Here is a 7,367-nt window from a genome sequence, read left to right on the forward strand (position 1 = left end):
CCAATAAACTTGTGACCAAACTTGTTTGCTCTTTCAAACTTCAGACCCATATCTTATGTACCCCTCAGGTAAGGTAGAATATATTTTACCGCATGTCAATGCTCATTTCCTGGATTAGCCATATACTTACTAACAACATTAACGACATGAGAAATATCTGGTCAAGTGTAAACCATTGCAAACATGAGGCTTCCAACTGCACTCACATAGGGAACACGTCACATGTATTCTTTTTCAGCATCTGAACTTGGAGATAATGTTATCGATAATCTGAAATGTGTAGCAAGAGGAGTACCTACAGGCTTTGAATTTTCTAGCCTGAATCTAGCGAGGACCTTCTCAATATACTCATTCTAAGATAGCCACAATTTATCCAACTTTCGATCTCTACGTATCTCCATGCCCAAAATTTTCTTTGCTCTACCTAAATCTTTCATTTCAAATTCTCTAGCAAGCTGAATATTCAATTTACTGATTTCTAAATAATTCTTTGCTAAAATAACCGTATCATCCACATAAAGTAATAAATAGATGAATGAACCATCAATAAATTTATTAAAATAGACACAATTGTCATATTTACTTCTAATATACCTATGTCCAATCATGAATGTATCAAAACATTTGTGCCACTGCCTAGGAGACTGCTTTAGGCCGTACAACAACTTCTTCAACTCGCAGTCATGGTCATCCTTTCTTTTAACAACAACCTTCTGGCTGAGTCATATAAATTTGTTCGTCTAACTCTCTATGAAAAAATACAGTCTTGACATCAAGCTTCTCTAACTCCAAATCAAACAATGCAATAATGTTTAGTAAAACACGAATAGAATTTTGTTTCACAAGTGGAGAGAAAATCTCATTATAGTCAACACTTTTTTTTCTCCGCATAGCCTTTTGCAACCAAACGTGCCTTAAATCGATCATCACCAGTTTCAAGTGACCCATCTTTCTTCTTATAATCCCATTTACAACCAATGACTTTCATGCCTTTAAGCAACTTCACGATCCCAAGTACGATTCTTCTGAAGAGATTTCATTTCTTCATCTATGGCTTCACTCCACCTGCTACTGTCATTATCCTGTGTAGCTTCTTTAAAAGTGGATGTCTCTTGGCTTGTAGCAACCAATGTATACATCACCATGTCCTAAAAACCGTATCGTACGATTGGCTTTTTTATTCTCTTTCTCTTTCAAAACTGAGGCTCTTCCTCAAGTGGAGTAGATTCAACGACCTCCTTATGGTCAACATCTTCCTCCACTCTCTCATGGTTGATTCATCAAACTTAACATCACAATTGACAATAAACTTAGATGATTAAGGATCTGGGCATAAACTTAGATGCTTAAGGATCTGGGCACCACATTCTATAGCCCTTAACCCCAGTCCCATAACCAAGGAAAATACACTCCTTTAACCTTGGACTCATTGTATCATCCTTCACATGAACATAATTAAGACGACCAAAAATTCTTAGATGAAAATAAGTAGCAGGTTTATCGGACCATACTTCTTCTGATGTTTTGCAATCTATTGTTGTAGACGGTGACTTGCTGACGAGGTAACATGCCTTATTGAGCACCTCAGCCCAAAAATCCTTTGGCAAATCAGTATTACTCAACATGCTGTGGGTCTTATCTATAAGTGTCATGTTCATGCGCTCAACAACTCCATTCTGTTGCGGCGTTTTCGGAGTGGTGAAGTGACGAACAATTCCTTCTCTCTTACAAAAATTCACAAACTCCGCTGAAGTTTACTATCCACCATTACCAGTCTTCAAGCACTTGACCTTCTTTCCAGTCTGTCTTTCGACTATTGCTTTCTACTGTTTGAATATGTTAAATACATTTGCCTTTTCTTCAATATGCAAATTCATAGATTCTTTGATAAATCATCTATGAAGGAAACAAAGTATAGAGATTCGCCTTTTGAGAAACCGATGTAGGGCCCCAAACATCTGAATGAATATTATCAAGAACACCTTTTGTGGTATATTCTGACGTGCAAAATTGACTGCTTACCATAAACATAGTGCTCACAAAAGTCCAACTTGCACTTTTTCACGCCATTGATCATTTTGCATTTGTTAAGTTCCGTCAAATCTCTCTCACTCATGTGGCCCAATCGCATATGCCACAACTGAGTCAAGTCAGAATCACCATCATCAGATATATAAATTACTGCTCTATCTGTGATAGTATTCCCAAGAAGCATGTATAAATTCGGTTGATATTCTTGCCTTTCATCACAACCAGAGCACCCTTAAGAATCTTCAAAACTCCACATTCTCCAACAAATTTGTAGCCATTAAAGTCTAACGTACCCAGAGAAACAATATTTTTCTTCAAATCTGGAATGTGCCTAACACCAGTCAAGGTTCTGACAACTCCATCATACATAATGATAGCAACACCAATGGTCTTGCTAGCGGCATCATGGCCCATCAGAACTGATCTACCATCAATGCTCTTATATGTGGTGAACCAATCCCGATGAGGGCACATATGATATGACCATCCAGAATCAAGAATCCACGAGTATTTAAAGTTGTCACAATTTGTTTAGACCGACAACATATTACCTGTTCCACTGACTGAGCTTCCATCAACTATTGACTACTTCAGAAGCTCGTCTTTCTTTGTCTTTGAGTTTCCAACAATCATTCTTAACATGTCATTTTTTCTTGCAGTAACTGCAATAAATATTATTTTTCTTTGATTTGGATTTTCATCTAGACCATCCCTGTTTTTCATGTCTCTTTTCACTTCTCTCAACAGATCTCTCTCTAGGCATTAAACCATATGCATGTAGCTGAGCATTACCTTGTCTCTTCCTCAAATCATTAAAGAGAATAGTCGAAGTCATATCTTCCATCTCTATGGTAGCTTTTCTATAAAATAATGTTGTGACTAGATGCTCATACGAATGAGGGAGTGAGGATAACAAAATTGTAGTATTATCCTCATTATTCATTTTAACACCAATATTTAATAATTCATAGATAATTTTATTAAAGTAATTCAGGTGTTCATGGAGATTTGTACCTTCATGCATCCGAAGGGTGTACAATTTTTGCTTAAAAAATAATCAATTTGTAAGGGACTTCGTCATATACAAACTCTCAAACTTCGACCAAAGACTTGATGCTGAATCCTCATTGACGATATTAAATAGCACTTTACTCGATAAGCACAATCGAATAGTGGTCATAGCTCTCAGATCTATGTCTTCACATTCTTTATCAGAAATGGATTATGGTTTCTTCGACTTTCTTTTTAGAGCTTTATGTAAACCTTATTACACTAGCAAATCCCGAATATTAATTTGCTAAATTCCAAAATTATTTTTTATATCAAATTTCTCTACTTCAAATTTTACATTCGAAACTTTTATTGCCATATCGACAACCCCAAACCGGGCTCTAATACCACTTATTGTATGCAGAAGCTCTACACTCGATGAGTTGATTATTATTATTTTTATTATTAATCAAAATAATATATAATAATTTATTCAATAAATAGTAATCGAGGTTATGCAATTAGATGATCAAAAGATGCGATTGGCATAATCCAGGTACAATTCATAGCTATCCAAACAATCATGTTTCAAGTTTCAACATAACGAAGGTTGGCATAATAAAGTTACGATTCAAAACTTGGGTTTGTTTAATTAGGGAGCAAAACGAACCATTAATGGAATAAAAAATTAGGGATAAAGCGTTTAGTCTTTTCGGAGACCTATAAATAACACTGGTGTTTTAAGTCATTATTCTAAATATAAACATGAGGTTGAAAATCCAAAGATTGATCAATGCAGATGCTTCGTAAGATTTATCAATGCAGATGCTTCATATAACAATTTCTTTTCTTGTTTTGCTCTATGTTTGGCAGGTCTAGAGACTCTGAACTATAAGTTTTTGTGACAAATAAATAATGAGTAATGATCCTATGAGACCTTCCCACATCCATGTGTGTAGGGCCCTAAAGGATCACCATTAAATTTGACACAGATCTCTAGAAAAGTTATCATATGGATGTGGGACTTGACTTTTTTTAAAGATTTGTGTCAAATTTAATGGTGATCTTTTAAGGTGCTACACACATGGTGTGGGAGGGTCTCATAGGATCATTACTCATAAAAAAAATAGAATTTCTACAAACATGCCCTTGTTTCCTTGGGAATTTCCATGATGCAAGCTAAGTATTCCAAGAAATAATCATTTATTTGCCTAACAAAAAGGCCCCAATCTCCATTATTTGGTCCAAATATCAAAGCTTTATTTTTTCCTTTTTTCTTTAGATATATATATATATATATATATATATATATGTTAATTTTTTTCTAAAATACAAAATACTCCATTTATAGGTGGAAATCAAAACGAAGGTATGTTAACTCACTTTTCTTTTCTTGTTTTTCAAAATTTCCACTCAGTTTGAGAATTTTACCTTTTTTTTTAAAAAAAAAAAAAAAAAAATCGTTAGTAGGGCATTACCCTAAAGCTTGGGCACTACCTTGCTAACGGAAAAAAATTAAAATAAAGAAATAAATAAATTCAGAGTGAGGATAATTGATGATCGAGGGACAATTTTAGAACAAAAATAAAATAAAATAAAATAAAATAAAATGAGGGTTAACGGACTTCTTTTTAATTTCCACTTACAAATGGAACATTTCGTATTTTAGAAAAAAATTGGTTCAGTACAGAAATCACTCTGTTTTTTTTTTTTTTAATTTATGTTTGTGTGGAATATGTGAAAACTAATTGAAGGTGAAAAAATTCCAAAATTCAGCAAATTCCAGATCCAACAGTTGAACTTATACCACAACGGCTAGGTCGCGGCCCATCACTACAGTAACAAACGAAATCTCCAAGTGTGCTAACATGTACCCCCTGATTCTTCACATATGCTGCAAACTCTGCAAAATGGCAACTGAAACTCCAATCCCTCACCAAAACTGAAGGGAGGTCATCCCTGTGCCTTTCATAACTGGATTTTTGAACAAAAAGCACCACGGATTGGCAATTATTCTCACCATCTTTCTGAGGGTGGGACATATTGGTCAAAGTATTACTATAATAAAGATAGGAACCGGTACAACCGTGAAACTCACCGGCGTTCAAAGATGTATAGATCGATATTGGGCGAAAGAGGATGAAAACTAGTATCGTATTTTGTGTTGGAAGATAGTTGCCGGAAATAAGATTATTCACAAATTTAATGTTTTTAAGCCGGATTTCACGGTTAACGGTTGAGATATTGTCAATTTCATAGACAATGCCTCCAGAATATAGTGAAGCTTGGTCTGTGTCACAGGTGAGGCCCAACGCTGGGAGGCCACAGTCTTTCCAACCATCATTTCTATAAAATGGAAATTTTATGCTGGAAAAGTTTCCACAGTGGAATGGAGGACAGGATTCAAAAGACTGGTCTTGAAGTGTATGATTTGAGGCCAGAGATAAGGAGGGAAATTCTGGCAAGAAAACCGGCCACTGATACATACATTGACATCACTGTGGATCAATGTGAGAAAGAGGGAGAGAAACTTTTGATTATGTGGTTTGTTTTTGCAATTCTTTGGCCACCAAAATGCAAGAAACTTAGTAACCCCTGTCTTCATTAACGTTGCATTGTTTATGTCAATTTAAACTCCGAAAGGATCCTATGTTCTATTCGATGGCCATTTGTTTGATGTTTGTTGTCAAAATCAAATTTCTTCTTGTAATCATTTGCTATTCAGATTTGAAATTAATTTTTGCGAGGGCCGAAATGTTCATCTAAGTCGAAGATCAGGTGATAACGGGCCATGTCGGAGCTGGATCGGGGTTAATCTGAGCCCTAAGTATGCCAGTACATGGTCAAGAAGCCATTCTCCTGCCGAAGCCCAGCTGGAAAGCATGCTGCATCAGAGCATGGCAATGGCTCGGGCCTGGGCCAGGCTTCAGGGCAAGGTTGGGCCAGGCTGGGTAAAATTAAAAGAAATCAAAACAAAAAGATGAAAAAATAAGGCTGGACCGGGCTTGGCCTGTCTTGGCCTAACCCAAGCCTGGCCATTAGACCACATTTTGTGGGCCAGGCCCTAATTTTTAGGGCCGGGCTGACCAAGTCAAGCCAGGCCACCCAGCCCATTGCCACCCCTAGCCTGGCCATATTATTGGAATGGCCCTTGAGGCCCAAGCCCATACCCATCTATCCGATTATGATTGGGTTTAGTGGGAATTGGATGACCTCCAAAAATTTAAATAGTTTATTTTTAAGGTTCACGATTATTTGTCTTTTCATATTTACTGTAGTGATTGAGATTATCAACCTGCGAAAATTTTTATCTGAAATTCATCTTTCACATTTATTGTTGGAAGGAACCCACATTTGAGTAGAAATACACCAAAGAATTTAATTATAAGCCCTAAAATCTGAAAGGGACGGTCTTGATAAGAGACTGATAAGTAGGTTTTTAAAATTTCTACAATGGCCCGATGCCTGGATAGCCCTGCCCCTCAAAACCTTGGGCGTCCATCCTAAAATGTGGCCTGAGGGAAGGGCCAACACAGCTAGAGGGTCAGGCCAAGCCTAAGCCATGAAAATGGCCAGCCAAGTCCTACCATATTTCCCCTATATTTTTTCTTTTTTTTGAATTGCATCTGTTAGACCCAGCCTAGCCTTCAGCCAAGACTGGACCAAGGCCGGGGTTTGGCTAAGTTCATTTCAATCTAGTCTGGGCTAGGGCAGATACCGGATTGTGCTATAAAGATCATGGCTTGGCTAGGGTCAGGTCTGGCCAGGCCCATTGCCATCTCTAAAATGAGTGCTCATAAGTGCCCATCGTGCATAGGGGACGAGCTGGAGCTTGACCCGATCAACAACTGGGTCCGAGGTTAGGCAAGCCTCGTGCAAACTAAGCCCTGCCAAATTCAGGGGTGGAGGGCCCTCGGCCAACAAACCCTAATTTAAGATTCATTAATCATTTCTTAAACACATTAATGATGGTCTTTCGTTTGTTTGGCCGTCCCGTATGTGTGGATTTGGCCTTTTTATGTTTGCTTTGGAGATTGATATTGCGTTTGGCATTTTATTAGAGAAATGCCAAACGAAGCTATTAAAAAAATATATAGCTAAATGTATAGCATATTAGGAAAGAAGTTGAAACTTTATGGCAGCTTCGTTCACATGAAATTGTTTTTAGACATTTTTATATAAAAAAATTCTCTCACGTGATTAAGTATGCATCTTGCAAGCAAAACCCACTGTGGTTATATGATATATCAAGCTGTTATTACCATTATAATAACAAGATGCTGTTCAGCATAACCACCGTAACAGCATCGTTGGACCATGAATTTAACCCTAAGAAATACAAAGGT

This window comes from Amborella trichopoda, chromosome 13, assembly GCF_054954075.1.
Source record: "Amborella trichopoda isolate Santa Cruz 75 chromosome 13, AtrichopodaSantaCruz75HAP2 v2.0, whole genome shotgun sequence".
Classification (NCBI taxonomy): Eukaryota; Viridiplantae; Streptophyta; class Magnoliopsida; order Amborellales; family Amborellaceae; genus Amborella; species Amborella trichopoda.